Source organism: Pseudophryne corroboree, unplaced genomic scaffold (genome assembly GCF_028390025.1).
Source record: "Pseudophryne corroboree isolate aPseCor3 unplaced genomic scaffold, aPseCor3.hap2 scaffold_1315, whole genome shotgun sequence".
In the NCBI taxonomy this organism is placed as follows: Eukaryota; Metazoa; Chordata; class Amphibia; order Anura; family Myobatrachidae; genus Pseudophryne; species Pseudophryne corroboree.
The window spans coordinates 138259-150532 of record NW_026967941.1 but is presented as its reverse complement, the minus strand read 5'-3'; positions in this window follow the sequence as shown (position 1 = coordinate 150532).

Here is a 12274-nt window from a genome sequence, read left to right as displayed (position 1 = left end):
CTCAACTTTTTTGTTCTCCATATTTTATAGGCAGAACTAAAAGGCACCTCAGGTAAACAATGGAGATGGATGGATTGGATACTAGTATTGGATACCTGCCGACTGCCGACACAGAGGTAGCCACAGCCGTGAACTACCGCACTGTACACTGGTTGATAAAGAGATAGTAGTATACTCGTAACAACTAGTATGACACTATGACGACGGTATAAAGAATGAAAAAAAAACCACGGTTAGGTGGTATATATTATAATAATAATACAATTATGGATGGACGGACTGCCTGCCGACTGCCGACACAGAGGTAGCCACAGCCGTGAACTACCGCACTGTACACTGGTTGATAAAGAGATAGTAGTATACTCGTAACAACTAGTATGACACTATGACGACGGTATAAAGAATGAAAAAAAAACCACGGTTAGGTGGTATATATTATAATAATAATACAATTATGGATGGACGGACTGCCTGCCGACTGCCGACACAGAGGTAGCCACAGCCGTGAACTACCGCACTGTACACTGGTTGATAAAGAGATAGTAGTATACTCGTAACAACTAGTATGACACTATGACGACGGTATAAAGAATGAAAAAAAAACCACGGTTAGGTGGTGTATATTATAATAATAATACAATTATGGATGGACGCACTGCCTGCCGACTGCCGACACAGAGGTAGCCACAGCCGTGAACTACCGCACTGTACACTGGTTGATAAAGAGATAGTAGTATACTCGTAACAACTAGTATGACACTATGACGACGGTATAAAGAATGGAAAAAAAACCACGGTTAGGTGGTATATATTATAATAATAATACAATTATGGATGGACGCACTGCCTGCCGACTGCCGACACAGAGGTAGCCACAGCCGTGAACTACCGCACTGTACACTGGTTGATAAAGAGATAGTAGTATACTCGTAACAACTAGTATGACACTATGACGACGGTATAAAGAATGAAAAAAAAACCACGGTTAGGTGGTATATATTATAATAATAATACAATTATGGATGGACGGACTGCCTGCTGACTGCCGACACAGAGGTAGCCACAGCCGTGAACTACCGCACTGTACACTGGTTGATAAAGAGATAGTAGTATACTCGTAACAACTAGTATGACACTATGACGACGGTATAAAGAATGAAAAAAAAACCACGGTTAGGTGGTATATATTATAATAATAATACAATTATGGATGGACGGACTGCCTGCCGACTGCCGACACAGAGGTAGCCACAGCCGTGAACTACCGCACTGTACACTGGTTGATAAAGAGATAGTAGTATACTCGTAACAACTAGTATGACACTATGACGACGGTATAAAGAATGAAAAAAAAACCACGGTTAGGTGGTATATATTATAATAATAATACAATTATGGATGGACGGACTGCCTGCCGACTGCCGACACAGAGGTAGCCACAGCCGTGAACTACCGCACTGTACACTGGTTGATAAAGAGATAGTAGTATACTCGTAACAACTAGTATGACACTATGACGACGGTATAAAGAATGAAAAAAAAACCACGGTTAGGTGGTATATATTATAATAATAATACAATTATGGATGGACGGACTGCCTGCCGACTGCCGACACAGAGGTAGCCACAGCCGTGAACTACCGCACTGTACACTGGTTGATAAAGAGATAGTAGTATACTCGTAACAACTAGTATGACACTATGACGACGGTATAAAGAATGAAAAAAAAACCACGGTTAGGTGGTATATATTATAATAATAATACAATTATGGATGGACGGACTGCCTGCCGACTGCCGACACAGAGGTAGCCACAGCCGTGAACTACCGCACTGTACACTGGTTGATAAAGAGATAGTAGTATACTCGTAACAACTAGTATGACACTATGACGACGGTATAAAGAAAGAAAAAAAAATACCACGGTTAGGTGGTATATATTGTAATACAATTATGGATGGACGGACTGCCTGCCGAGTTCCGACTGCCGACACAGAGGTAGCCACAGCTGTGAACTACCGCACTGTACTGTGTCTGCTGCTAATATAGACTGGTTGATAAAGAGATAGTATACAATACATACAACAATATACTACTATACTGGTGGTCAGGCACTGGTCACCACTAGTCACACTGGCAGTGGCACTCCTGCAGCAAAAGTGTGCACTGTTTAATTTTAAATTAATATAATATTATGTACTCCTGGGGGCTCCTGCTATAACAACCTGCAGTGCTCCCCAGTCTCCCCCACAATTATTATAAGCTTTGCCTTTTATACATTGATGTGCAGCACACTGGGCTGAGCTGAGTGCACACAGACTGAGTCACACTGTGTGACTGGCTGCTGCTGTGTATCGTTTTTTTTCAGGCAGAGAACGGATATAGCAGAGAACGGATATATTAAAATAAATAAAAGTTAACTAACAACAACTGCACTGGTCACTGTGGTAAACTCTGTCTGACTCTGCACAATCTCTCTCTCTCTTCTAATCTAATTTCTAATGGAGAGGACGCCAGCCACGTCCTCTCCCTATCAATCTCAATGCACGTGTGAAAATGGCGGCGACGCGCGGCTCCTTATATAGAATCCGAGTCTCGCGAGAATCCGACAGCGTCATGATGACGTTCGGGCGCGCTCGGGTTAACCGAGCAAGGCGGGAGGATCCGAGTCTGCTCGGACCCGTGAAAAAAACATGAAGTTCGTGCGGGTTCGGTTTCAGAGAAACCGAACCCGCTCATCTCTATTAAACACCCCCACCCTCTTTCGGTGTGGGGCTCATGTTGGCCATGCCCAAGCCCCTGAAGCATTCAAGCTGATTTCTTGCAGCAGCTGGGCACTGTAACAGCTTCAGAGCTGCTCTACAAGACAAGTAAAAGGGTGTGGGCCCTGCAGCACCACCTGTAGTTTGCATACACACATATATAGGACAGCATCTCTTATATGCCCCAGGGTCAATAAAATAGTATCCTTGTCTAGGCTATCCATCCCCTCAGATAAGGTATTTGTCCATGCCGCTACAGCACTACACACCCAGGCCGACGCAATTGCCGGTCTGAGTAAGGTACCTGAATGTGTATAAATGGACTTCAGGGTAATCTCCTGTTTGCGGTCAGCACACTCTTTGAAGGTAGCCGTATCCTGGGACGGGAGGGCTACCTTCTTGGATAAGCGTGTTAATGCTTTGTCCACCCTAGGGGAGCATTCCCATCGTAACCTATCCGTTGATGGGAAAGGATACGCCATAAGAATCCTTTTGGAAATCTGCAGTCTTTTATCTGGAGACTCCCAAGCTTTTTCACATAACTCGTTCAGCTCGTGTGAGGGGGGAAAGGTTACCTCAGGCTTCTTTCCCTTGTACATATGTACCCTCTTGTCAGCGACAGGGGGTTCCTCTGTGATGTGCAAAACATCTTTTATTGCCATAATCATAAATCGAATGGATTTTGCCAATTTTGGCTGTAACTTTGCATCATCGTAATCGACACTGGAGTCAGAATCCGTGTCGGTATCTGTGTCAACAATCTGGGATAGTGGGCGCTAATGAGACCCTGACAGTCCCTGCAACATAGGATCAGGCATGGGTTGAAACCCTGACTGTCCCAAAGCTTCTGCCTTGTCTAATCTTTTGTGCAATGAGTTTACACTAGCATTTAAAACATTCCACATATCCATCCAATCAGCTGTCGGCGGAGACACCACATTCATTTGCTCCCGCTCCTCTCTAATATAGCCTTCTTCCTCAGACATGTCGACACACGTGTACCGACACACTACACACACAGGGAATGCTTTTTCTGAAGACAGTTTCCCCACAAGGCCCTTTGGAGAGACAGAGAGAGAGTATGCCAGCACACCCCCCAGCGCTATATAACCCAGGAATAAAACAGTAACTTAATGTTTGCCCAGTAGTGCTGCTGTATGTAATTTGCGAATTATGTGCCCCCCCCACCCCTCTTTTCAACCCTCTTGTCTAACGTGGTATAAGCAGGGTAGAGTCCGGGGAGCTTCCTCTCAGCTGTGCTGTGGAGAAAAAATGGCGCTGGTGAGTGCTGAGGGAGAAGCCCCGCCCCCTCGGAGGCGGGCTTCTGTCCCGCTTAAACTGTAAAATTGGTGGGGGCTTATACATATATAAAGTGCCCAGCTGTATATATGTTATATTTTTGCGAAAGAGGTTTATATGGCTGCCCAGGGCGCCCCCCCTGCGCCCTGCACCCTTACAGTGACCGGAGTATGTGAGGTGTATGGGAGCAAAGGCGCACAGCTGCAGTGCTATGCGTTACCTCAGTGAAGATCATGAAGTCTTCTGCCGCCTCTGAAGTCTTCTTTTCTTCTCATACTCACCCGGCTTCTATCTTCCGGCTCTGCGAGGGGGACGGCGGCGCGGCTCTGGGACGGACGGCGAGGGTGAGATCCTGCGTACCAATCCCACTGGAGCTAATGGTGTCCAGTAGCCTAAGAAGCAGGACCTTGCAACTCAGAGAGTAGGGCTGCTTCTCTCCCCTCAGTCCCTCGATGAGGGAGTCTGTTGCCAGCAGTGCTCCCTGAAAATTAAAAACCTAACAAAATACTTTCTGTCAGAAAGCTCATGAGAGCTCCTGAAAAGCACCCAGTCTCCACTGGGTACAGTATCAAACTGAGTTCTGGAGGAGGGGCATAGAGGGAGGAGCCAGTGCACACCCAGAACTAAAGTCTTTCTTAAAGTGCCCATGTCTCCTGCGGAGCCCGTCTATCCCCATGGTCCTTACGGAGTCCACAGCATTCTCTAGGACGTTAGAGAAAATAGGATTTTAATACCTACCGGTAAATCCTTTTCTCTTAGTCCGTAGAGGATGATGGGCACCCGTCCCAGTGCGTACTGTGTCTGCAGTTATTAAATGGCCCTTAACTCCAGAACATTTATGTGGAGATGAAAACATCCAAGGAAGACTTGACCATCTTCCTTGGATGTTTTCCCCCTGTGTGACTGCTCTCCAGCCTCGGAGGGTTGCATCCGTGGTCCCTAGGATCCCGTCCTGGATCCCGAACCATCGCCCCTCTAGGTGGTGAGAACTGTGCAGCCACCAATGGAGTGAGATTCTGGTCTTGGAAGACAGGATTATCCTCCGGTGCATGTGTAGGTGGGATCCGGACCACTTGTCCAACAGGTCCCACTGGAACACTCTGGCATGGAACCTGCCAAACTGAATGGGCTCGTAGGCCGCAACCATCTTCCCCAGCAACTGAATGCATTGATGGATTAACACTCTTGCTGGTTTCAGAATTTGTTTGACCAGACTCTGGATCTCCAGAGCCTTTCCACTAGAAGAAAACCTCTTCTGTGTCCAGTATCACTCCCAAAAACAACAACCGCGTCATTGGGACCAACTGCGATTTTGGCAAGTTTAGGAGCCAACCATGTTGTTGAAGAACTGTCAGGGAGAGTAGATGTTTTGCACCAACTGGTCCCTGGATCTCGCCTTAATCAGGAGATCATCCAAGTACGGGATAATTGTGACTCCTTGCTTGCGAAGGAGAACCATCATTTCCGCCATCACCCTGGTGAAAATCCTCGGAGCCGTGGACAGACCAAACGGCAACGTCTGAAATTGGTAATGACAATCCTGAATTGCAAACCTCAGGTAGCTTGATGCAGTGGCTAAATGGGAACATATAAGTAGGCATCCTTTATGTCTACCAAAACCATGAAATCTCCTTTATCCCCCGGACTGGAGATCACTACCCTGAGAGATTCCATCTTGAAATTGAATTTCTTTAGGTAGAAATTAAGGGATTTCAGATTTAAGATTGGTCTGACTGAGCCGTCCGGCTTCGGGACCACGAAGAGGCTTGAATAAAAACCTTCTCCCTGCTGACTAAGGCTGATTTGAACAATCGGTGAGGGGGAACGTCTTGAAACCCCAGTTTGTACCCTTGGGACACTATTTGTAAAACCCACGAGTCCAGGTCCGAATGAATCCAGAACTGACTGAAGAGTTTTAGACGTGCCCCCCACTGGTGCGGGCTCCTGCAAGAGAGCCCCAGCGTCATGCAGTGGATTTGGCAGAAGCAGAGGACGATCTCTGCTCCTGCGATCTTGAAGAGGCTACAGACCTCTTCCCTCTTTTCCTTCCTCTACCTGCAAAGAAAGGGGAATCTTAACTTCTTGCATATCTATTGGGCCGAAATGACTGCGTCAGATAATGATGCGTCTTCATCCGTTGAGAGGGAACATAGGGCAAGAAGGATGACTTACCTGCGGGAGCTGCCGAGATCAAATGAACTAGGCCGTCGCCAAACAAGGCTTCACCTTCATAGGGAAGAGACTCCCTTTCTTCTTGGAGTCAGCATCAGCATTCCCTTGGTGAATCCACAATGCCCTCCTATCCGAGACTGCCATGAAATTGGCCCGTGAGCACTTGTGCCCGGTGTAGGATTTTTAAATATGTGTAGTTTACTGTATGCAAGGGTTTAAAACCTTTTAGGAACTGAGCTCTAAGGTGTATTACATGTAGTTTAAAAAAAACAAAAAAGGTTTATTTTATGGCAGTAGTTTCCAAACTGGGGTTCTTGCACTGGTAGCATAGTTTGGTGGTCCAGGACCAATTAAAATTATTTATACTTTATTAAATTGGCAAAACCATTCCCTCACAACATAACTGAACCTGAGGATGACATGCTATAAACACAATTTACTTAATTTTATATTTTTTTCTGAATTTCTCAATAAAAAAAACTTTGGCCTAGGGGTGCCGTGAAACAAATTTTGATACTCTAGGGCAGGGGTGTCAAACCCATGGGCCGCATGCCGCCCCCAATGCATCCTTTTGTGGCCCACAGGCCGGGGTCCGGCAGGGGTCCGACAGGGGTCCTTTTGTGGCCCGATCACCTTGCTTAGAGCGAGGGCAGGAGAGTGCAGCCAGAGTCTTTGCTTTCTATGTGCGGCACCATCTTCCCGAAGAGATCACCGGGAAGATAGTGCCCCTTCCACTGGCTACAGCACAGGTATACTGGGGTGGGGTAGCAAACTGGGGGCCCCAATGGGCCCCTCCAGCAGTCCCTCTACCAAAACACGTCTTTTGGTGGTTTTGCGGTGTTGTTATAACTACATGGTGACGATACTGTAGCACAGAGATTTTCAACCATTTACAACTCACGTCACACAGAACAAGATTTAAATATTGACAAGGCACACTGAAATATAATGGTGATGCATGGTGCAGTATCGTGTCCTAGGATGTCATGTCGCAGCTTCTCCATAGGTAACGCCTGAACAGGCCCGGTGACAGGGGGGACAAAGGGGACACTTGTTCAGGGCTCCAAGTATTAAGAACAGAAATAATGGGGCCACAGTGCCAATATTGCTTTTTAAAGTGTATCCACCAACTGCTCAATTTAAGCAGGAAAACAATTAACAGGCCAACTAAACCCTCCCCCCTCCTTTTACCCCATCACTTTGTCCAGTCCCTGTGGTCCATACTGTATTGCCATTATTATGCATGTTGCTGTGCTGGCCCTTTTCTGAATGTCCCTGCCACCGCCACCGAAGAGCTGGATAGCCCAGTATGAAAACCACCTGCCGGCCTCACTGACGGACCGAGTCAAAGGCTCCATTTTTTTTTAAAGATCCCTCTGCCAAGTTAAGGGGGGGTTGAGGGGGCCCCAGAGATATCAGTGTACTGGGCCCCAAGATTTCAGTTGCTGGCCCTGACCCTCAGGGGCGTATCTACCCCTTGGCCAGGATGGCACTTGCCAGGGGCACCATCCAGCTGTGCCAACCGTGGCTAAGGGATAGAGTTCTGCAGTCTCGAAAAGGGCGCTATGGCAATCAGCGTGGGACTGACCAATTAGACGGTGAGGGAAGGATACTGAAATTGTCCCAACCCTGTTACAGTTTGAAACGCCCCTCAACTGCTGTCCACTGCTTCACTCCTAGCTCTGCCCCTTTGAAATTATTAATCCCTACCCCCCGGTAGGCGGAGTTCTCCAGGCCCATACTCAGGAGTCACCACTGCTGTACATTATGTGCCGGTTGTAGAGGCAGAGCGGGGAACATCAGAGAACGCCACAAATTACACAGTGGGCAAGGAGATGGCTGGAGACAGCTGCACAGCCATGCCTTGCAAGTTCGAGAGAGCTGTTGAATTTCAGCACTTCAAGTCAGAGCCTGCCCCCTGCTGCCCAAGCAGTCCGTGACAGTTAGTGTCGAGGAGGGGGGGATTTGTGCATGTGTGCTATCAGTGTGTGTGTGGGGGGGGGTGGGGGGGTGGAGGATGTGTGTGACTGTGAGGGAGCTGTCAGTGTCAGTGGGGAGAGGAGCAGGAGGGAGTTGTCAGTGTGTGGAAGTGATGAGAGTTGTCAGTACTGGGGAAATGTGTGTGTGTGTGTGTGTGTGTGTGTGTGTGTGTGTGTGTGTGTGTGTGTGTGTGTGTGTGTGTGTACTAGATTTAGGAGTGTGTGTTTGTGAGAGGTTTCAGTTGGGGAATTAGAGTTCATACAGTAATTAAATGTTTTCATATTGAGAACTACATCTCCCAGCATATACAGTGTGCTGGGGATGCTAACAAGCTTTATTTAAAAGTTTAAAAAACATTGCTTTTATGACTGCAATGGTTAAAAAGGGAGAGCTATAAATCAATTTATCAGTGAATGATCGCAGTTTGAGCTGTTACATTTTACTGAACCACCTATCCCTCCACACTCACTACCTGTCCTCAGGATACATTTACCATCCCGGCAGACGGTATACCGGCGGTCATTTGACCGATGTTGGAATCCTGACACCACTTGGGAGACTGGTGCCGGCACACAGACAGCCAACATCCCGAAGGCGAGTATTGGAGGGAGGGTTAGGACCGGGGGAGGGGGTGTTAGGGAAGGCACTAGGAGGGGGGGGGGGTTAGTCCTAGCTGCCACCCCCTGAGGGTTAGCCCTATCCGCCACCCCCCCAGAGGGTTAGGATTAGGATTAGGTATCATGTGACTGCTGGAATCCCGAGCGCCGGATGCCATACCCAACCCCCTTTACTTTTTCAGGCATTTCTATCTCTCCTCTCTCTATGGTGTTCCGATTGCCCACTTTCCCTTGTGCTTTTCTCTCTCTCTCCTTTGTTTAGAGCATCAGTTTCTGTAGTCCACTTTATCCTTATTTTTTCCAGTGTTTCACTATCTCTCTGATGTAATGAGGATGTATGGTCTAGAGGGATCAGTAATGCATTGTACTGTATAGAGGCGTCAGGGATGTAGCGTAGGGTATAGAGGCGTCAGGGATGTAGCGTAGGTTATAGAGGCATCAGGAATGTAGCGTAGGGAATAGAGGCATCAGGGATGTAGCGTAGGGTATAGAGGCGTCAGGGATGTAGCATAGGGAATAGAGGCGTCAGGGATGTAGCGTAGGGAATAGAGGCATCAGGGATTTAGCTTAGGGAATATAGGCATCAGGGATGTACTAGCAGGTATATAGAGGTCAGTGTACTGTATAGAGGGGTCAGTAATGCAGTGATGGTTATAGAAAGGTCAGTGATGTAGTGTAGGGTATAGAGGGGTCAGTTATGTAGTGTGGGGTAAAGAGGGGTCAGTAAAGATACTAAGCTGAAGTACTTAGAACACTTCTTGAATTAAGACACAACCTGCAAGAAAAAGTATGCAATATGGGTGAAAAGGCAAATGTCAGAGGTCTGATACAAGTGACCAGCTCCACACCTTGCACCACATAGCGTTATGTTAAACTGGGATATGTTCTTTTTTGGTGTGTGTGTGTGTGTGTGTGTGTGTGTGTGTGTGTGTGTGTGGGGGGGGGGGGGGGTGCCAAAGGAAATTTTTGCTATTGGCTCCTTTGGTCTAGAACCAGCCCTGATCACAAAATATTTTTGTCTGAGCAGACTGGACACTGATCAGCGTTGGCTCATTCTCAGCCCCCCGCCCAGCCTCTGCTGCCAACAGACTGCTATTAGCTAGTTAACCTTCTGCCTTCCCTATCTATGACACAGACTGCTGCTAATGCTACCAGAATGTTCCCAGTGGCTTCACACCAACAGTGAATCCCAGCCGATGATGTAGGGCAGCGTGTGGGGGAGGGGGTCAGTTGCTGTGGCTCCAACATGGTAACTGCCAATGGACTGCAATGCTTTATCGAAAGGGGGGGCGCCAGTCCCTTACTTTGCCAGGGGCGCTTGGACCCCTAGCTACACCTCTGTTGACCCTAACCGATACCCCTAAACTAACCATAATTCCTGCAGTAAAAATCCATGTTTCTATGTATATAGGGGGTCATTCCGAGTTGATCGCTTGCTGCCGTTGTTCGCTGCGTAGCAATCAGTTGAAAAAAAATGGCTAATCTGTGCATGCGCATGCTCCATTACGTTACGTGCATGCGCATCGTACGGGTACAAAGTCCATTGTGGTTTTGCACTAGTTCTAGCGATTATTCCAATCACAGAACAGGCCACAAGGAGATTGACAGAAAGAGGGCGTTTCTGGGTGTCAACTGACCGTTTTCAGGGAGTGCTTGGAAAAATGCAGGCGTGGCAGAAGAAATGCAGACGTGGCTGGGCATTCGCTGGATGGGTGTGTGACATCAAAAGCCGTCCCTCGGTTGTTAGAATCAACGCACACGAAGTGTAACTACAGTGCTGGTCTTATTTTGAAACGATTTTGCAGGCGCTCTGCTGCTCAAGTGTTCGCACTTCTCCAAAGTGAATATACACTCTCCAGTGGGCAGCGACAATGCGTTTGCATGGCTGCTAAAAACTGCTAGCGAGCAATCAACTCAGAATGACCCCCATAGTGTATTGCAAGAAAATATCTGTAAATCCAATGGTACCGTAAGTGCGGTATATACTCGCACTTCTTTGCGGGGTGAGAACATCTCCCCTAAGTGAAGTCAGCCCTATGAATAGAGTTTGTGTTTGAGTTAGCTACAATAATTATCCTGGATACTCACTAGACCAGTGGTTCTCAAACTGCACCCTGGGGTGCCTCAGGACACTTGCAGGGGTGCCTTGGATTGGTGGTCCAGGACCAATTCAAAATATTTATAGTTAGTGTTATAGGCAAAACCAGTGCTGTTGGCTGGCAATCATAACAGATGTGCACAAGCAGAAGCAAATCCTGTCCCCTACCAAAGGGCCAGTGCTAGGGTGTTTGGCGCCTCCCTGCAAACTATTAATTTGGGCCCTCTCTCCAATACTTAATAAAGGGACAGTGCGCTCCTTAAAAAAAGAAGGTGTGGTATCACAAGGAAGGGGCATGGCCACACAATAGCACCCCAAATCAAAATACGCCACACAGTAGCACTATCTTATTGTCATTACACCGCATGTAATAATAATAATAATAATAATAATAATAATAATAATACCCACAGTCGCAGTGCCCTTTATACACATAACCACCATATCAGTGCAGCTTACACACATAATGCCAACAGTAGCAGTGCCCCTTCTACACATGCCCACGGTGGCAATCCTTTACATGGCAAATATCAACCTGGTTTTGCCATGTAAAGGATTGCCACTTTAAAAAACAAACAATAAAAAAAAAAAAAAAACAACAGGAAAAAACACAAAATCTCTCACTTTCTGATTCTCACACCCTATTACATTCCTACCTATATATTTAAATGTTTCTATTACTGTATGTTCCCTCTTCCCTTCTCCAAACTATACACATAATCTTTTAGTATTTCCAGGTAAGTTTTGTGATGTAGGCCATGCACAATTTTAGTTGCCCTAATGTATTTACAGCCTTCTGGAGATATGGCTTCTGGAACTGAACACAGGATTCTAAATGTGGCTGTACCAAGGACCTATACAGTGGCATTACAGGTTGAGTATCCCTTATCCAAAATGCTTGGGACCAGAGGAATTTTGGATATCGGATTTTTCTGTATTTTGGAATAATTGCATACCATAACGAGATATATGGTGATGGGACCTAAATCTAAGCACATAATGCATTTATGTTTCATATACACCTTATACACACAGCCTGAAGGTCATTTTAGCCAATATTTTTTATAACTTTGTGCATTAAACAAAGTGTGTGTACATTCACAGAATTCATTCATGTGTCATATACACCTTATACACACAGTCTGAAGTTCATTTAATACAATATTTTTAATAACTTTGAGTATTAAACAAAGTTTGTGTACACTGAGCCATCAAAAAACAAAGGTTTCACTATCTCAGTCTCACTCAAAAAAGTCCGTATTTCGGAATATTCCGTATTTCGGAATATTTGCATATGGGATACTCAACCTGTATTACTTTTTTCTGCTACTGGTTCTTTAACCTA